General features: G+C 39.5%; 1 long non-coding RNA gene across 1 annotated transcript in view; it reads left to right on the top strand.

Annotated features, from left to right (window-relative positions):
* LOC147999813 (uncharacterized) overlaps positions 1 to 21362 on the top strand; it is an 81432-nt gene that overhangs the window by 47006 nt on the left and 13064 nt on the right. Inside the window, exons 4-5 of the long non-coding RNA XR_015642989.1 lie at positions 9190 to 9249; positions 20751 to 20847. This is a non-coding gene — a long non-coding RNA (uncharacterized LOC147999813). The remainder of the gene's footprint in view (positions 1 to 9189; positions 9250 to 20750; positions 20848 to 21362) is intronic.

Raw genomic sequence — 21362 nt, 5'->3', positions numbered from 1 at the left:
TATGAGCATAATGAGTCTACAATGCAAGTAATTTTTCATTCACTCTCACAGTAAAATCTGCTTAAGCAATCAGTTTATTTGAAATTACCTGGTCACAGTCACCCATGCTTATAATTGCTGGGCTTGGGAGGCAAGGTAAGAAGAGTATTGCAAGTTTTAGGACAGACTGGGCTGTCTAGAAAGCTCTGGCTATCCTGGGCTAATGAATAAAACCATCTCTTAGTCTTTCTCTTTTCTCTTTTCTCTTTCACTTTCTCTTTCTTTCTTTTCTCTTCTCTGTCTTTGTCTCTGACTCTGTCTCTGTCTCTCTGTCTCTTGCTATCTTTCTTACACACACACACACACACACACACACACACACACACACACACACACACACGGGGGTGGGGAGGAACCCCTGCTTGGGGGAGGGTCTTGAGGCTTTAGAGACCGGCACCACTTCCTGTTCACTCTCAGCTTCCTGAGTATGGATGCACCAGTCAGTTCCCTACTTCAGTTACCATACCTTTCATGGTCCCCTTACTTTAATTGATTGTACAACTCTGTAGCTATAGGACAAAATAAGCCATTTCTCCCTGAAGCTGCTTTTGATAAGATATTTTGCCATAGTAAGAGAAAAGTAAGACATTGACCAAAATAGTATAAAGTACACTTACCTTGAGATTGAATTTTACAACTAAGGGCACCTAGAGTCAAGTTGTATTTTATAAAGGATGTACTGGCTAGGTTCATGCACAAAAATATAAACATTGGTGTCTTCATTCTTGGGACCTGGGAGAGGAATCACTGGGTATGCTAGCTAGTTTTATGTCAACTTGAAACAAGCTAGAGTCACTGGAAATGAGGCAGCCTCAACTGATAAAATGCCTCAAAAAGATCAGGCTCCAGGCAAGCCTGTAGGGTGTTTTCTTCATTAGTGATTGATGTGTGAAGGCCTAGCCCATTGTGGGTGGGGCCACACCTAGGCAGGTGGTCCTGGGTTCTATAAGAAAGCAGGCTGAGCTATGTGGAGCAAGTCAGTAAGGAGGACTCTTCCATGGCCTGCGTCTGCCCCTGCCTCCAGGATTCAGCCTTGTTTGAGTTTCTGTCCTGACTTCCTCCGATGACTGTGATCCAGAAGTATAAGCCAAATAAACCCCCTTTCCCCCAATGTGCTTTGGTCATGGCATTTCATTGCAGCAATAGAAACCCTAAAACTAAGACATTGGGTAAATGTATCTGCTGCCAGGCCTGACAACCTAAGTTTGATCCCCAGGACTCACATGTTGGAAGGAGAGAACCAACTCCTGCAAGTTGTGTCCTGACTTCTACATCATGTACACTACCACTCATATGCACTCATGTACACCCATAATAAGTAAATTAATTAATTAAATTATAAAAATATCTTCACTCTAGGTACCCAATCATAATTGAATTTTTATGGTTCAGTGTCTCCATAATGAATTTATGCAATGAGGATTACGAGTGACTTTTTTATGTACTATTTCTTGGATATTAAAATCCTTGCTGAAGAAAGGGAAAGTCGTACCTTTCAAAGTCAATACAATGGTTGGGGAAGAGCCTGGAAAGGAAAACATTACGGAAGAGCTGACCTCTGACTCAGTACATAGAGCAGCAAAGAAAAATGTAAAGCATCACTTCTACAGAGAGCATCAGTCAGTGGATGTGCATGCATGCCTGCTTGTGTGCACGAGTGTGAATGCAATGGAGCTGAACTAAAGACAAACAATGGAAACTCCATTTGAACTTTCAACTCCACTTGGCATCTACCTATGCGTTGATTTTTAAAAAATTTCATGTTTCAGTTTTGTACTCCGCTGACATTTCCTTAAAACTAGAGTCCACATATTTTGTGGTCATTATTTCTTCATATTTTACCTCCCCGAGTCTTCATCATAGTATTTCCATCTCTGGTGATTGGTAACTGCAGGTATTCAATCATCGGGCAATGAATGAATGTCATTGCTCTATTCCTCCAGGCAAAAATACAAAGTTGAAGCACAAACCTCCAGCCAGTTAAACGCCCACTGGACACTGGAATACAAAAGTCTTTGCCATTTGGTCTCTCACCAATTCTTCCAACTCCCTGTAGTTTCCCTCTACCTTGTCCCAATGTTTATTCGCCATATTGGCTAAATGGGAAACTCATTTTGTGTTCAGAAGACCTCAGCCTACGACAGAGTGTTTAATATATAGCATGTATGTTTTAGCTTCCGCACCCCTGGAGGCAGCAAGAGTACTCGGAGCAGCAGAGGGGCTGAGGGGTGAGGTGGGGTGAGCTCGATAAACGAGGAACTTAAATGAAATCAGAGCCTGTTGCGACATCATCTCGGCTCCGTCAGACAGTTCTGTTTCTGAAGACTTTTGAGATTTTGCAGCAGTCGCTTTATGCCGCTGTCTTGGTCTGAGACCAAAATGTTCCCATTTTTATATATTGCTCACTAAGCGCTGGCAGTACCTTCTGAGAGGCAATATGCTGAAATGATTCAAGAGTGCCTACAAGTAAGGCATAGGGCAGGCAGCACCATGTTTGCTGGTGAGATTTTGTGTGCCAAAGGCATTGAAGAATGTGAGTCCCTAAATGGCCACTTGACAAACAATCTCAGGGGATTTATTCATTTCAGAGCCAGTGAGTGTGAGTATTAGTCAGAAAAATCAACACACTCTCTTTTCAGCCAGCACCAGGACTAGCAGATTCTCCATGTGTTAAATGAAAAAGAAATCTTTCATCGGCTCTGCTAAGGGCTGCGTGTTTGAGAACAGCCATTTTTCTTCTGATTCTAATTCTTTCAGACAGATTAAATGTGCGGTCAGGTCTAAAGAGTCTGAATCAGGTGAAGTGATTTCCTTTTTAGCTAGGGAGGCAGGAAGGCAGTCATTCAACCCATCACCAGGATATATTGAAATAGAGCTGAGAAGAAGGGGAACAAATGGGCCACATACGTGACTCCCATTAAAAAACATACTTGTATAACTTGACCCAGGACATGGAAAGTCACATATCAGACAATTGTTTTTGGAAGAGAGAACAGAAACACACTGAAATATTTCTTTACTGAACACTTTCAAGTAAAATATGCCTGAAGCCTGCAGAAAATTCATGATAACGTTTGTAATGAAAAGCTCATTCAATATACAGGCTAAGGCTTTGGAAAGCCCTACTGCCTATGCGCCTTCATAGTAAATTGCTACACCAGAAGACACATTTGAATTAATTTGGGACAATTTTCTCATTATTAATAGGGGAAGGAAATTACAGAGTATATTTACCTGTAAGTCATGACATGGATGAGAGCACTTTGAAAACCCCCAGAACAATGTCTACTGAGTGACAGTCCAGTGACATATGAATTATGCTACATCAACTTTGAAGTCGGCAGAGCTGGGTTTAAGGCCAGAGTCCACTACTGTGTTGTTACTAATAAAAGCACTACTTAAGCTAGTTTAAACAAGAGGAGGGAATTTATTTATTCGTAAAGTTTTAAATCATCTAGGAGAGCCAGGATTCAAGCCAAGCTGAATTCAAAGATTAAATGTTCTCAGGGCTTAATTTTCCTACACATCTTGGTCTTGGCATGATCTGTCTTTCGTGTCATAACTTTACTCCTTAGGAGAGAAATACCTTTGCAGGATCCTCAGATTACATTTCAGCCAAGAAAACCATGGGCTTATAGAACAGAATTTGAAAATGGACCTACAAATTGGGACCTATTATTAGCATTGAGGTAATTCTCAGGGACCAAAGGGTCACTACCCAGCCCTTTACTAAATACATTATGGGTACCTTATTTATCTCGTCCAAACCTTATTCAACTGTAAAATAGAATGACAAGATTAACTATTTTCTCATGTGTCTAAGGTGGAAATAAACCAACAGTTTCTAAATCTCTTGGCTGAGAACATAATAAATAATGAGTTGAAAATAAAATTTCAAATGCTGCAGGAAGAGCTAACACAGGAAGTGGGATCCTGATCACAGGGTGGACCTGGTCACTAGAATCAATCGTGTCCCTGAAACTCTGAAACCGAACTACATCTCTCAGAAAGTGTGACTAAGTATACAGAATAGCTCAAATCTGCCAGAGAAAATTATCTCGGATTTATAGAGAACGTAGTACCTTTGGTAAAAAGAAAGAAAAAGGAAAAAAATCTATATTCTCATTATAAGAAAAATGAATCATGTGTTTTAAACCTTTCACCTCCCAGCAGAATAAAAGAGTCAATGACAAAACTGTAGCTCCCCGTATTCAAAATTTGGGCATAAAAGTAGGCAAGCTTCTTTATAGCTGGTGGGATCTTTAGACTGGCAGCTTGAGGAATAGCCAATGGAAAGCAAGAGGTGGGTAAAGAGAAAGAAGATACAGAACAGAAATGCATGCACGGTGCTTTATTCAGGATGGCGGAAAAGGCAAGCATTCCTCCTTCCCTTGTAGGTAATATGATCTTCCATAAATAAGGTAGAAAATTACCCTGAGTTGGGAAAATACAGAACCCAGGACATACTTTCTAGAGACAAATTTGACTAAGCAGATGAACCATGGTGGATTTCCCCATCACTTTAGCTACACACCCTTTCCGGAAAAGGCAGCCGGAAAAGCACAGCAGGACCAGGGCACTTACTGGCTGTGAAAAGTTTGGCAGTTGTCTGCCTTACAGTTCTGTCTTGAATTTTATCAGGAAAAAAATGCATTTTCTTATCTAATGACATTTTATGTATATGTATGTGACTCTGTCACAGTATTATTTAGATTTATCAGTATACTGTCTTAGTTTTTGCAGATTGATTTAACAAAAATAGCAGGATATTAACAAAAATGGTAAAATAGCAGACACTAATAAATAATGGATGTTTTCGTTTTTCAAAAGTTTTGAGGCTGTGAAGTTCAACTCAAGGTGCTAGGAAATTTAGTTCTTGATGGAAGTTCAGTTCCTGGTCTTGGTTTGTTTTTGTTTTGTTTTGTTTTGTTTTTTTCTCAAAGGTGGAAGGGACTTGAAAACTTCGATAAATTCAACTATTCCGTCCATGAGAGCTCTGTTCTCACGGCCTAGCCACTTCCCAAAGGCCCTATGGACTAATACCATCTGTGAATACATTTCAACATGTTGATCCTGAATGAACATAAGCTAATCTTACTGCAGGGTGAAATCACGATTATGTAAATATAATGCAATAACTATTGTAGTTATCGAGAATGATTTGGCATAACGTAATGAAGAGACCTCCTGATGATATTTCCAGAGGAAGACCATAGAGAAGTAGAGTGAAAGACAGCCATCATCTGTGTGTCTAGAAAAAGTTGATTGTTAGAACAATCTCTTTTAATTTCACTTCTTGTTCCACAGTAAAAATGCTAGGACAAAAGTAACTTATGGGCAAAAGAGTTTATTTATTCTCCCAGTTCCAGGTTGAAGCCCATCACTCCAGGGAAGTCTGGGTGGCAGGACCTTGAGAAAGCTAATGACCTCCACAGTCCAGAGCAGAGAGAATGTATGTATGCATTCTTGGGCTCAACTTGCTTTCTTCATTCTTAAATAGTTCAGGATATTTTGCATAGGGAATGGTATCACCTACAGTGGGTGGATCCTCCAACCTTGATTAAAGTAATTAAGATAATCCTCCACAGGCCTGTCCACAGAACTACATGATCTAGACAGACCATTGATTGAGATTACTCTCCCGGGTGATTCTAGAGTGTGCGAAGTTGTTAATTTCAACAAACCAGAATACTGTCTAAAATTCAGAATCTGACTTAGAATTCAAAGTTTTGGGGGAGTTTCAGGGAGCTGCTAAGTAGCAAATATATTTTACCTGTTACTAACATTACCATTAAACAAGAAAGTGATTTATTGTTGTCATATAATATCTAAACATGTACCTTTTCTCTTTGTACTACTTTATATTGGCATTGTGTGTATGTGTGTGTGTATGTGTATGTGTATGTATGCATGTGTGTGTATGTGTGTGTATATGTGTATATGTGTATGTATGTGTATGTGTGTGTGTATGTGTGTGTGTTGTGTATGTATATGGGTGTGTATGAGACTAATAGGAAAATAACTGACTCTTCCCTATTGCGTTTATATTCTTTATATAAACCAATTTTTCTTTTAAATTCAGAAAAAAAGAGAACAGATTCTTTCTCTCTTAGCAGCAACTTCCATCAATTACAAATAGCTCCTAAGCTAAGAGGAGAATTTCATAGCCCCTTCTCAACCCATGCTGAGATTTTTGTCTGTCTTGATTTGTGAAGGTTTTGAGTGTGTAGTCAGAGCTTCTGTGAGTTCATGCGTACAAGAGTTCTTTCATGATCAGCAAACAGAGTTTAACCTCAGATGTTGACTGCATTGGCTCAGACAGTCTTTTTGCTTTCTCTCTTTACCTCAAGTGTTGGAGAGAGAAGGTGTGCTATAGATGTGGTATTTACATGTGAGCACTCCACATCTACAGTCTTTTACTCTCTGCATACTGACCAGCTATTGGTCTCTGCATTCAGCATCCTCTAAAGGAACTTCTCTAAATGAGGGATGAGAGATGTACTGACCTATGGGTACAGAAACAAGAATTTAAAGGAACAGTGTAAAACTAAAAATTTTTTAGCTCAATTAATGTATATTTTGTGGCATGCTATTTCATATCTAGAAACCTAAAGTTTTTTTTTAAATCATTCTTTATAAGATAGTTATTCATAAAACACTGAAATAGAATAATGTAGCTGACAATTAGTCTGATGGATACAAGCACATTAGCTTCAGCTCCCATGCAGATATGGCTCAATACCCTTTTGTTCTTACTTTCTTTTAGCTTGATGCATTAGGTACAATTTTAAAAGACTTCAAAAGGGATTTCCAAGAACTATGGCCCAATGGTGCCAACTAAAACAATTGTCCTTCAAGAGACTGAGCCTGCTAGAGCATGAGAGAAATCTTCTGTACAATTAAATGTATTGGAAGCAGGGTCATACTTGAAATAGAATTAGAAAAAAAATTTGGCAATAATAAGTGTGTGCATGTGTGTGTGTATGTGTGTGTATGTGTGTGGTGCATGTGAAGTGTGAGTGTATTTATATGTGTTTACATGTGAATGTGCTTGTGTATATCTATTTTGAGTGTGTATGCATGTGTGTGTGCTTGTGTGCATGTGTGTATGTGTATGCTTGTGTGTATGTGTGTATATTTGTATATGTATATATGTGTGTATATGTATATATATTTGTATGTGTGTACATGTGTATGCTTCTGTGTATGTGTGTCTATTTGTATGCTTGTGTGCACATGTGTATTTGTATGTATGTAAATGTGTGCATTTGCATGTACTTGTGTCTGTGTGGAAGTATATGCATATGTATGTGTATGTGTGAGTATGCAAGTACATATGTATGCAAGTTTATTTGCTGGTGCAAGATGCATGGGCAGAATTCAAGACAAGATGTCAGTTTTTTGGCTTTGTAACTCTCTGCCTAATTCCCTTGAGAAAGGTCTCCTCTTAAACCTGGAGCTAGGCTGGCAGCTGACAAGCCCCAGTGACATTCCTGTCTCCACCCCGTATAGTGCGGGGGTTACAGTTGTGTCCTGCCACACCTGGCTTTTTATACAGCGACAGGGAACTCAGTTTCAGGTGGTCGAGAGCCATCTTACATACTTCCTCACCTCCCACTCTTCCCCCCTCCCCATTTTATGATTTACTAAAGTCATTCAAGTGGCCATAAGACACAGCTTTACACTAACTACATTGTTACAATATTTCTGTTTCAAGGACCCCAAGATTTATCCACAGATTATATTATTTTAATTTTCTAAATCCTTTGCTATCAATTCAATATCTACAAAATAAAAAACGTTTTAGTTTTTCTAGCATACTTTGGCAAATGTCCAGTTAAAAAGTGATTAGAATTCAGACATGTTTGCCTCCCAATGAAGGCTTCCAGACAAGTAGATGTGTAAATTGAATAAGCGATCAGTCCCATCTCATTATTGGAGTGCAGCATTTTAGCAATGTCTTTGTTGGGTCCTTTGCTTTAATAAGAACTTGGCTGATGATTTCTGGTCGATGGGCTGTGCTTCCATCCACCCCACTGTGCATTTGGAGATCGACTGAATCCTGCTTCCCTTCCCTTTTGAGTTATGCATTTGGAGCACCCTGTAATGGATTTGGCTGCCTGAGCCGTGGCAGGATGGTTCCAGAGCTCCTCCAACCACTGCTTCCAACCTTAATGCACTTGGATGGTGTTGATGAGCCCCAGCTGTGCATTTGATTATTAATGCTTCCATAAAGCTTTGCTGCTTACCATGGTTTTAGAGCCAGGGGAATCGCAACTTGTATCTTAACTAAACAGATTATAATTTAAGTGATTTAAATGCTCTAACTATAGTGTGGCTGCACTAACATGTCTGCCAGAGTGAATAACAAAAAGATAAACTTCGTATATGTTGATATTATAGCTTTGCTCATTGGAGTACATGATTCAGAAGTCATTGATATGAAGCTAGGATTAATCAGCAGCATATTATTCTCATTCAAACACATTTAAGCAGCTGGCATTAAATATTACATATAAGAGTATTAACTCTTTTTTTATTAAATTACTTTGTTTATTTACCTTCTAAAATTTCTCCCCTTCCTGGTCCCCCCCTCCCTGAGTTCTTACCCTATACCCCTCCCCCCACCTCTGAGGGGGTGATCATCCAACCTCCATCCATCCCACCAGCATCCCTCTTCCCTGGGGCATCAAGTTTCCACAGGATTAAGGGCATCCTGTCCCTATGAGGCCATACAAGGCATTACTCTGCAGCACATGTGCCCTGGGCCACGAACCAGGCCATGTATGATCCTTGGTTTTTGGCTTAGTCTTTGGAAGCGCTGAGGGGTCCAGGTTAGTTGACAGTGTTGCTCTTCCTATGGGGTTGCAATCTCTTTCAGCTCCTTCAATCCTTCCTCTAACTCTTCCATATGGGTCCCCAACCTCAATCTAATGTTTAGCTGTAAATATCAGCATTTGTTTCAATCCAATGCTGGTTGAACCTCTCTGAAGGCAGCAATGCCAGGCTCCTCTCTGCATATACAATATGGCCTCAGTAACAGTGTCAGTATTTGGTGTGCACAGATGGGATGGATTAAAAGTTGGGCAGGTCACTGGGTGGCCTTTCTTTCATTCTCTGCTCTATTTTTTGTCCCTCTATTTCATGTAGACAGGAACAATTCTGGGTTAACAGTTTTGAAGACGGGTAGGTGACCTCCTGACTCAACTGGTGAGTATCTACTGAAGGTAGTCCCTTCTGGTTTGATCTCCCCACTGTTGGGCATTTCAGCTAATGTCATCAGTCCTCTTAATATCTATGGAATTCATTTTAATCCAATATACTAGACATATGAAGAGATAATATTCCTGTTTACCAGTAATTCCAGCATTTCTCAAGATTTTCTTTTCTTTAGTTTTGATAAATAAAGTTCCAGGATAAAAACCAAGTTTTACCATTTAGGGAAACAGTAAAATATAATGATGTGTCATTTGAATAACTTGAACTACATTTTCAAGAATTCTTTTTTGTATGTTTTCCATCAGAATGGGTCTTAAGATGATTTTTGCAAAGTTTGAAAGATGAAGGAGTCTGGGAAGATAGTTCAATCATGCAAGCATGAGGACCTGAGTTCAGATTTCCAGTACCCAGCTACAAAGCTGGGCCTGATAATATGTTCTCTAAGATCAGTTCCAGGGATGGAATAGATAGAGTCTAAGTAGATCTCTGGAGTTCATTGACCAGTTAGACAAGTCTTCAAATTTCAATATCCTTAGTAATCAGGGAAATGCAAATCAAAACGACCCTGAGATTCTGCCTCACACAAATCAGAATGGCTAAGATCAAAAACTCAGGTGACAGCAGATGCTAGAGAGGGTGTGGAGAAAGATGAATACTCCTTTATTGCTGGTGATACTGCATACTGGTAAAACCACTTTGGAAATTAATCTGGCTGTTCCTGAGGAAATTGGAAATAGTTCTACATGAAAACCCAGCTATAACACTACTGGGCATATACCCAAAAGATGCTCCAACATATAACAAGAACATATGCTCCACTATGTTTATAGAAACCTTATTTATAATAGCGAGAAGCTGGAAACAATCCAGATGTCCCACAACAGAAGGATGGATAGAGAAAATGTGATACATTTACACAATGGAATAGTGCTCAGCTATGAAAAACAATGGCTTAATGAAATTCATGGACAAATGGATGGATCTTCAAATTTCATGTTCAGTGAGAAATTTTGTTTTAAGAAGAAAGATGGAAAGTCTTTCTCTCTCTCTCTCTCTCACACACACACACACACACACACACACACACACACACACACACACACACACACACACAAAAGAAAGTAGGAGAAGGAAGGAGAGAAACAGATTCAGGGATAGGAAGCCGACATGGAATACTTGACCCATGTTACAGATTTCAGTTACAGTTTATTTCAGTAGCCTGAGCTAGTGACTATACCTGTAGTCATCTGCCCCTGTCTACTTTCATTTTATCTTTTGGTGATCCTTGCATTAGGGGTGTGTATAAACTTGGGGTAAAGGCTTCTTCAGGCTACCCTTTTTACTTAGGTCAGAATAACTAAAGTGAACTGTAGGCATTTCTAGGGGGTTCTAGTGCCTAGTAATGCTCTTCCTTATGGAGACATGGCTTCAAAGACCTGCTTCATTGATCCTCATGATGTGAAAACAACCTGTGTCAAGTATGTGTACTCAAATGCATACAAGTATATGTATAAAGCTGCAAATTGAGTCTTCTTCTGTTAAATCCCTGGTCATGCAGAATTCTTAGCCAAGCCCTTGATGTAGCTAGAGAATAGAATGGATTCTGAATCATTGTATGTTATAAAAATCATGTGAATTTCTCTCTCTCTCTCTCTCTCTCTCTCTCTCTCTCTCTCTCTCTCTCTTTGAGAAAAATCAACATATTCACTAGCAGGAAAACTGGGTAATTTAAATTTATCTATCATCACATTTTTTTCCTGCACATCCAGGAAAATTCTAGTCCTACAGTTATCATATTATACCTTAACAACTTATTGTGTGCTTATTCTATAAGAATTATCACAATTAATATATTAATTATACTTAAATGTAGTTAATATATAAACAATTGCTTAAAATTGATCAATATCCTCAGAGCTATGAGGGATTATGAGGTGAGATCTTAAATTCCATATGTCACTAAATTTTAAGTAATTTTCAGAAATAAAAAATTTTCTTGCTAGGCATCTTTCTCAGAAAATTAGGAGTATATGTCATTTAAAAAAAATCTGGACGGAACTAGAGACTGCACCCGAATCTGAAAGGACCCAGTCAAACAGCTCCCAGCACTCAAATCCTGTGGGAAGGAGAGTTAGACCTTCAGAGGGGCAGACACACCTGGGAAATGAGAGGAGACTACTCTCTGCCCACATTTATGACTCTAGAGGAAAACACCTAGCACCATCTGGGGCCCCCTGTGCAGAGGGACCCAGGAGAAGCAGGGGCAGGCTCTTCTGGTTGTTGCCCTCACAGAGAGCTGAAACCCAGCCCTGAGGAGCAACTTCAGTCCCAAGACCAGAGGTAAGACCAACTTTTCTGCTCCAATTGACCTGTCTGGTGGACTCAGGACACACACTCACAGGAACCGCTGAAAGCCAGTAGACAGGAACAACTAAAAGTCTGAAAGCAGAACACTGTGTTCCCATAACTGTCTGAAAGAAAACAGATCTATAGCACTCCTGACACACAGGCCTATAGGACGGTCAAGCCGCTGACAGAAATTGGAGAACAAGGTAACACCAGAGACAACCTGAGGCAAGAGGCAAACACAGGAATCCAAGCAACAGAAACCAAGACCACATGTCATCATCGAAGCCCAATTCTCCCACCAAAGCAAACACTGAATATCCAAACACACCAGAAAAGCAAGATCTAGATTTAAAAACCTCATTTGATCATGATGATGGGGGACTTTAAGAAAGACACAAAGAACTCCCTTAGAGAAATGCAGGAAAACACAAGTAAACAAGTAGAAGCCCTTAGAAAGGAAACAAAAAAGTCACTGAAAGAATTACAGGAAAACATAATCAAACAGGTGAAGGAATTGAAAATGGAAATAGGAACAATAAAGAAAGCACAAAGGGAAACAACACTGGATATAGAAAACAAAAGGAAGAGACAAGGAGCCATAGATACAAGCATCACCAAAAGAATTCCAGAGATAGAAGAAAGAATCTTAGGAGCAGAAGATTCCATAGAAATCATCGACAAAACTATCAAAGATAATGTAAAAAAGGGAAAAGTTACTGGCCCAAAACATACAGGAAATTTAGGAAACAATGAGAAGATCGAACCTAAGGATAATAGGTATAGAAGAGAGTGAAGATTCCCAACTCAAAGGACCAGTAAATGTCTTCAACAAAATCATAGAAGGAAACATCCCTAACCTAAAGAAAGAGATCCCTATATACATACAATAAGCCTACAGATCTCCAAATAGATTGGACCAGAAAAGAAACTCCTCCTGTCACATAATAGTCAAAACACCAAATGCACAAAACAAGAAAGAATATTAAAAGCAGTAAGGGAAAAAGGTCAAGTAACATATAAAGGCATCACACCAGACTTCTCACCAGAGACTATGAAAGCCAGAAGATCCTGGACAGATGTCATACAGACCCTAAAAGAACACAAAGCTAGCTCAGGTTACTGAATCCAGCAAAACTCTCAATTAACATAGATGGAGAAACCAAGATATTCCATGACAAAACCAAATTTACACAATATCTTTCTACAAATCTAACCCTACAGAGGATAATAAATGGTAAAGCCCAACACAAGGAGGCAAGCTACACCCTAGAAAAAGCAAGAAACTAATCGTTTTACAACAAAAGAGTAGACTAAAATCAGGGACTAGACAAGGCTGCCCACTCTCTCCCTACTTATTCAATATAGTTCTTGAAGTTCTAGCCAGAGCAATCAGACAACAGAAGGAGATCAAAGGGATACAGATCGGAAAAGAAGAGGTCAAAATATCACTATTTGCAGATGACATGATAGTATATTTAAGTGATCCCAAAAGTTCCACCAGAGAACTACTAAAGCTGATAAACAACTTCAGCCAAGTGGCTGGGTATAAAATTAACTCAAATAAATCAGTTGCCTTCCTCTATACAAAAGAGAAACAAGCCGAGAAAGAAATTAGGGAAACGACACCCTTCATAATAGACCCAAATAATATAAAGTACCTCGGTGTGACTTTAACCAAGCAAGTAAAAGATCTGTACAATAAGAACTTCAAGACACTGAGGAAAGAAATTGAAGAAGACCTCAGAAGATGGAAAGATCTCCCATGCTCATGGATTGGCAGGATTAATATAGTAAAAATGGCCATTTTACCAAAAGCAATCTACAGATTCAATGCAATCCCCATCAAAATACCAATCCAATTCTTCAAAGAGTTAGACAGAACAATTTGCAAATTCATCTGGAATAACAAAAAACCCAGGATAGCTAAAGCTATCCTCAACAATAAAAGGACTTCAGGGGGAATCACTATCCCTGAACTCAAGCAGTATTACAGAGCAATAGTGATAAAAACTGCATGGTATTGGTACAGAGACAGACAGATAGACCAATGGAATAGAATGGAAGACCCAGAAATGAACCCACACACCTATGGTCACTTGATTTTTGACAAAGGAGCCAAAACCATCCAATGGAAAAAAGATAGCATTTTCAGCAAATGGTGCTGGTTCAACTGGAGAGCAACATGTAGAAGAATGCAGATCGATCCATGCTTATCACCCTGTACAAAGCTTAAGTCCAAGTGGATCGAGGACCTCCACATCAAACCAGACACACTCAAACTAATAGAAGAAAAACTAGGGAAACATCTGGAACACATGGGCACTGGAAAAAATTTCCTGAAGAAAACACCAATGCTTATGCTCTAAGATCAAGAATCGACAAATGGGATCTCATAAAACTGCAAAGCTTCTGTAAGGCAAAGGACACTGTGGTTAGGACAAAACAGCAACCAACAGATTGGGAAAAGATCTTTACCAATCCTACAACAGATAGAGGCCTTATATCCAAAATATACAAAGATCTCAAGAAGTTAGACCGCAGGGAAACAAATAACCCTATTAAAAAATGGGGTTCAGAGCTAAACAAAGAATTCACAGCTGAGGAATGCCGAATGGCTGAGAAACACCTAAAGAAATGTTCAACATCTTTAGTCATAAGGGAAATGCAAATCAAAACAACCCTGAGATTTCACCTCACACCAGTGAGAATGGCTAAGATCAAAAACTCAGGGGACAACAGATGCTGGCGAGGATGTGGAGAAAGAGGAACACTCCTCCATTGTTGGTGGGATTGCAGACTGGTAAAACCATTCTGGAAATCAGTCTGGAGGTTCCTCAGAAAATTGGACAGTGAACTGCCTGAGGATCCAGCTATACCTCTCTTGGGCATATACCCAAAAGATGCCTCAACATACAAAAGAGACACGTGCTCCACTATGTTCATCGCAGCCTTATTTATAATAGCCAGAAACTGGAAAGAACCCAGATGCCCTTCAACAGAGGAATGGATACAGAAAATGTGGTACATCTACACAATGGAATATTACTCAGCTATCAAAAACAACGAGTTTATGAAATTCGTAGGCAAATGGTTGGAACTGGAAAATATCATCCTGAGTGAGCTAACCCAATCACAGAAAGACATACATGGTATGCACTCATTGATAAGTGGCTATTAGCCCAAATGCTTGAATTACCCTAGATCCCTAGAACAAACGAAACTCAAGACGGATGATCAAAATGTGAATGCTTCACTCCTTCTTTAAATGAGGAAAAAGAATACCCTTGGCAGGGAAGGGAGAGGCAAAGATTAAAACAGAGACTGAAGGAACACCCATTCAGAGCCTGCCCCACATGTGGCCCATACATATACAGCCACCCAATTAGACAAGATGGATGAAGCAAAGAAGTGCAGACCGACAGGAGCCGGATGTAGATCGCTCCTGAGAGACACAGCCAGAATACAGCAAATACAGAGGCTAATGCCAGCAGCAAACCACTGAACTGAGAATAGGTCCTCTATTGAAGGAATCAGAGAATGAACTGGAAGAGCTTGAAGGGGCTCGAGACCCCAAAAGTACAACAATGCCAAGCAACCAGAGCTTCCAGGGACTAAGCCACTACCTAAAGACTATACATGGACTGACCCTGGACTCTGACCCCATAGGTAGCAATGAATATACTAGTAAGAGCACCAGTGGAAGGGGAAGCCCTGGGTCCTGCTAAGACTGAACCCCCAGTGAACTAGTCAATGGGGGGAGGGCGGCAATGGGGGAGGGTTGAGAGGGGAACACCCATAAGGAAGGGGAGGGGGGGAGGAGGATGTTTGCCCGGAAACCGGGAAAGGGAATAACACTCGAAATGTATATAAGAAATACTCAAGTTAATAAAAAAAAAAAGAAAAAAGAAAAGAAAAAGCAAGAAACTAATCGTTTTACAACAAAAGAGTAGACAAGCACACAAACATATTCTCACCTCCAAATACGAAGAAAACAAGAAACAACAATCACTATTCCTTAATATCTATCAACATCAATGGACTCAATTCCCCAATAAAAAGACACGGATTAACAAATTGGATATGTAATGAGGACCCAGCATTTTGCTGCCTACAGGAAACACTCCTCAGAGACAAAGACAGATACTACCTCAGAGTAAAAGGCTGGAAAATGACTTTCCAAGCAAATGGTCTGAAGAAGCAAGCTGGAATAGTCATTCTAATATCGAACAAAATCGATTTTCAACCAAAAGTCATCAAAAAGATAAGGAAGGAAAAATCCACGAAGATGAACTCTCAATCCTAAATATCTATGCTCCAAATACAAGGGCACCTACATACATAAAAGAACCTTATTAAAGCTCAAAGTACACATTGCACATCACACAATAATAGTAGGAGATTTCAACACCCCACTCTCATCAATGGACAGATCATGGGAAAAGAAATTAAGCAGAGACATAGACAGACTAACAGAAGTCATGAACCAAATGGACTTAACAGATAGTTATAGAACATTCTGTCCTAAAACAAAAGGATACACCTTCTTCTCACCACCTCATGGCACTTTCTCCAAAATTGACCATATAATCAGTCACAAAACAGGCCTCCACAGATACAGAAAGATAGAAATAATCCCATGTGTCCTATCAGACCACCATTGGCTAAAGCTGGTCTTTAATAACAATAAGGAAAGAATGCCCACATATACATGGAAGTTGAACAATTCTCTATTCAATGATAACCTGGTCAAGGAAGAAATAAAGAAAGAAATTAAAGACTTCTTAGAATTTAATGAAAATGTAGGTACAACATACCCAAACTTGTGGGACACAATGAAAGCTGGGCTAAGAGGAAAACTCATTAGCTCTAAGTGCCTGCAGAAAGAAACAGAAGAGAGCATATATCAGCAGCTTGACAGCACACCTAAAACCTCTAGAACAAAGAGAAGCAATTACACTCAGGAGGAGTAGAAGGCAGGAATAACTCAGAGCTGAAATCAACCAAGTAGAAACAAAAAGGACTATACAAAGAATCAACAGAACCAAAAACTGGTTCTTGAAGAAAATCAATAAGATAGATAAACCTTTAGCCAGACTATCCAGAGGATACAGAGAGTGTGTCCAAATTAACAAAATCAGAAATGAAAAGGGAGACATAACTACAGAATCAGAGGAAATTCAAAAAATCATCAGATTCTACTACAAAAGCCTATATTCAACAAAACTTGAAAATCTGGAGGAAATGGACAATTTCCTAGACAGATACCAGGTACTGAAGTTAAATCAGGAACAAATAAACCATTTAAACAACCCCATAACTCCTAAAGAAATAGAAGCAGTCATTAAAACTCTCCCAACCAAAAAGAGTCCAGGTCCAGATGTGTTGAGTTCAGAATTCTATCAGACCTCCATAGAAAATCTCATACCAATACTATCCAAACTGTTCCACAAAATTGAAACAGACAGAGTGATACCAAATTCCTTCTATGAAGCCACAATTACACTTATACATAAACCACACAAAGTCCCAACAAAGAAAGAGAACTCAGACCAATTTCCCTTATGAATATCAATGAAAAAATACTCAATAAAATTCTTGCAAACCGAATCCAAGAGCACATCAAAACAATCATCCACCATGATCAAGTAGGCTTCATCCCAGGTATGCAGGGATGGTTTAATAGATGGGAAAATATCAACGTAATCCATTATATAAACAAAGTGAAAGGTAAAAACCATATGATCATTTCATTAGATGCTGAGAAAGCATTTGACAAAATTCAGCAGCCCTTCATTATAAAAGTCCTGAAAAGAACAGGAATTCAAGGCCCATACTTAAACATAGTAAAAGCCATGTACAGCAAAACCAGTAGCTAACATTAAACTAAATGGAGAGAAACTTGAAGCAATCCCAGTAAAATCAGGTGCTAGACAAGGCTGCCCACTCTCTCCCTAATTATTCAATATAGTTCTTGAAGTCCTAGCCAGAGCAATCAGACAACAAAAAGAGATCAAAGGGATACAGATTGGAAAGGAAGAGGTCAAAATATCACTATTTGCAGATAATATGATAGTATATTTAGCTGACCCCAAAAGTTCCACCAGAGAACTACTAACCCTGATAAACACCTTCAGCAAAGTGCCTGGGTATAAAATTAACTCAAATAAATCAGTAGCCTTCCTCTATTCAAAAGAGAAACAAGTCGAGAAAGAAATTAGGGAAACAACACCCTTCATAATAGTCCCAAATAATATAAAATACCTGGGTGTGACTTTAACCAAGCAAGTGAAAGATCTGTCTGATAAGAACTTCAAGCCTCTGAAGAAAGACATTGAAGAAGATCTCAGAAGATGGAAAGATCTCCCATGCTCATGGATTGGCAGGATTAATATAGTAAAAATGACCATTTTACCAAAAGTGATCTACAGATGCATTGCAATCCTCATTAAAATTCCAATCCAATTCTTCATGGAGTTAGACAGAACAATTTGCAAATTCATCTGGAATAAGAAAAAAACCAGGATAGCTAAAACTATCCTCAACAATAAAAGGACTTCAGGGGAAATCACTATCCCTGAACTCAAGCAGTATTACAGAGCAATAGTGATAAAAACTGTATGGTACAGAGAGAGGCAGATAGACCAGTGGAAAGGAGTTGAAGACCTAGAAATGAACCCACACACCTATGGTCACTTGATTTTTGACAAAGGAGCCAAAACTATCCAATGGAAAAAAGATAGCATTTTCAGCAAATGGTGTTGGTTCAACCGGAGATCAGCATGCAGAAGAATGCAGATCGATCCATGCTTATGACCCTGTACAAAGCTTAGGTCCAAGTGGATCAAGGACCTCCACATCAAACCAGATACACATCAAACCAGAAGCAAAACGGGGGAAGAATCTCAACACATGGGCACTGGAGAAATTTTCACGAGCAAAACACCAATGGCTTATACTCTAAGATCAAGAATTGACAAATGGGATCTCATAAAACTACAATGCTTCTGTAAGGCAAAGGACACTGTTGTTAGGACAAAACAGCAACCAACAGATTGGGAAAAGATCTTTACCAATCCTACAACTGATAGAGGGCATCCAAAATATACAAAGAACTCATGAAGTTAGACTGCAAGGAGACAAATAACCCTATTAAAAATGGGGTTCAGAGCTAAACAAAGAATTCACAGCTGCGGAATGCTGAATGGTTGAGAAGCACCTAAAGAAATGTTCAACATCTTTAGTCCTAAGGGAAATGCAAATTATAACAACCCTGAGATTCTACCTCACACCAGTCAGAATGGCTAAGATCAAAAACTTCGGCGACAGCAGATGCTGGAGAGGATGTGGAGAACGAGGAGCCCTTCTCTATTGTTGGTGGGATTGCAGACTGGTACAATCATTCTGGAAATCAGTCTGGAAGTTCCTCAGAAAATTGGACATTGAACTACCTGAGGACCCAGCTATACCTCTCTTGGGCATATACCCAAATGATGCCCCAACATACAACAAAGACACATGCTCCACTATGTTCATAGCAGCCCTATTTATAATAGCCAGAAGCTGGAAAGAACCCAGATGCCCTTCAACAGAGGAATGGATACAGAAAATGTGGTACATCTACACAATGGAATGCTACTCAGCTGTCAAAACAATGACTTTATGAAATTCATAGGCAAATGGATGGAACTGGAGAATATCATTCTGAGTGAGGTGACCCAATCACAGAAAAACACACATGGTATGCACTCAATGATAAGTGGATATTAGCCCAAATGCTTGAATTACCCTAGATGCACAGAACACATGAAACTCAAGAAAGATGACCAAAATGTGAATGCTTCACTCCTTCTTTAAAAGGGGAACAAGAATACCCTTGGGAGGGGATAGGTAGGCAAAATTTAGAACAGAGGCTGAAGGAACACCCATTCAGTGCCTGTCCCAGATGTGCTCCATACATATACAGCCTCCAAACTAGATAAGATGGATGAAGCAAAGAAGTGCAGGCCGACAGGAATTGGATGTTTATCTCTCCTGAGAGACACAGCCAGAATACAGCAAATACATAGGCGAATGCCAGCAGCAAACCACTGAACTGAGAATGGGACCCCCATTGAAGGAATCAGAGAAAGGACTGAAAGAGCTGAAGGGGCTTGACACTCCATATGAACAACAATGCCAACCAACCAGAGCTTCCAGGGACTAAGCCACTACCCAAAGACTGTACATGGACTGACACTGGGCTCCAACCACATAGGTAGCAATGAATAGCCTAGGAAGGGCTCCAGTGGAAGGGGGAGCCCTTGGTCCTGCCAAGGCTGGAGCCCTAGTTGACAGGATTCTTGGGAGGAGGGCAGTAATGGGGGAAGGATGTGGAGGGGAGCACCCTTGTAGAAGGGGAGGGAAGGGGTTACGGGGATGTTGGCATGGAAACTGGGGAAGGGAATAAAATTTGAAATGTAAATAAGAAATACCTAATTTAATGAAGTTGGGAAAGTAAGAATAAAAATAGAAAAAGAAAAGAAATCTGTGTCTGTGAAATAAATGTATAGAATAAAAGAGCTATGGCAATTCAACCTCAAGAAGAAATAGGATAGATGTACAGAAGAGAGCTAAGAAGCAAATATGGAGAATAAATGAAGACTCGCTTATGTCGTGAAACACAGAGTAATTGGGCTGGCGACAGCTAGAAGCTTCACCTCAGCTGACTAACATTCATTGTGGTATAAGGTACTTTGCATGCTACTAGAGGAGAAAATTAACCATCTATAGCATCTAGCTACAAACCCAGAAACCTACTACAGAAATCTGACTGCAAGATATACTGGTATGATAGTGTCACAAATGTTCTAGAAATAATCAACCACTTTTAAATTAGATTTAAGGTCCATTCTATTAAGATGAAATCTTGCATGCATTCAGAGGAAAACCTGTTACTATTTCTCCACTAAAGGAACATAGCAGTAATAATGATGCGTTGCTTTGACTATAGATAAGTTCCTTGCTCAATTCTTATCAAAGAAGCTTCCCTTGCACTAGATGGGAATTAAGAAAACGATCTACAGCTGGACAGTGTGCAAATAGTGAGAGACTTAGGAGCACTCAGTTCTAAATGAATCTTTATCACGTTTTCCCCCCACCCACAGGCTCAGAGATCTGTGCAGAAGATGAAGAGATTGTAAGAACCAGAGGTGGTGTGTGAATTTAAGGAAACCGTACTTTCCAGTCACAAACAGGAATGATGTACGTATGGATTCACAGAAACTATGGCAAGATTCACAAGACCTGGGCAGGTTCAAACCAAACCAAATCCCAGTATCTAAAGGGGAAAGTGAGCACAGAGTCCACCCCTAACAATTGATGAATTCTGGTGAGGGGGAAATCAGTTGTTTTTAACAATAGAATATTACTGGCTATAACAACCACACCCTGGTACAAGCCCCATGATCTGGAGTAGTTGGCCAATATAAAACAAATCCCTGTGTGTGTGTGTGTGTGTGTGTGTGTGTGTGTGTGTGTGTGTGTGTCTGCATTGCTGTTGTTTTGCTACTTTGTCTTATAGATTTAATGAGAGGGAGAAAATTTAGCTGGGTGAGTAGGGAAGTAAAGAAGATTTCAAAGGAGAAAGAATATGATCAAAATATATTGTATAAAAATTTTAAATAAGTGTTAAAAAGTAAGAAAAAAGAAATACTGAATAAGTTTCAGGGTCAATAATTGGGGGAGTTGCATGAGAAATTCTAATCAAAATATTATTT

The sequence above is a fragment of the Rattus norvegicus genome, chromosome 18 (assembly GCF_021556685.1).
Source record: "Rattus norvegicus strain SHRSP/BbbUtx chromosome 18, alternate assembly SHRSP_T2T, whole genome shotgun sequence".
Lineage (NCBI taxonomy): Eukaryota > Metazoa > Chordata > Mammalia > Rodentia > Muridae > Rattus > Rattus norvegicus.
This window is presented reverse-complemented; position numbering and strand designations above follow the sequence as displayed.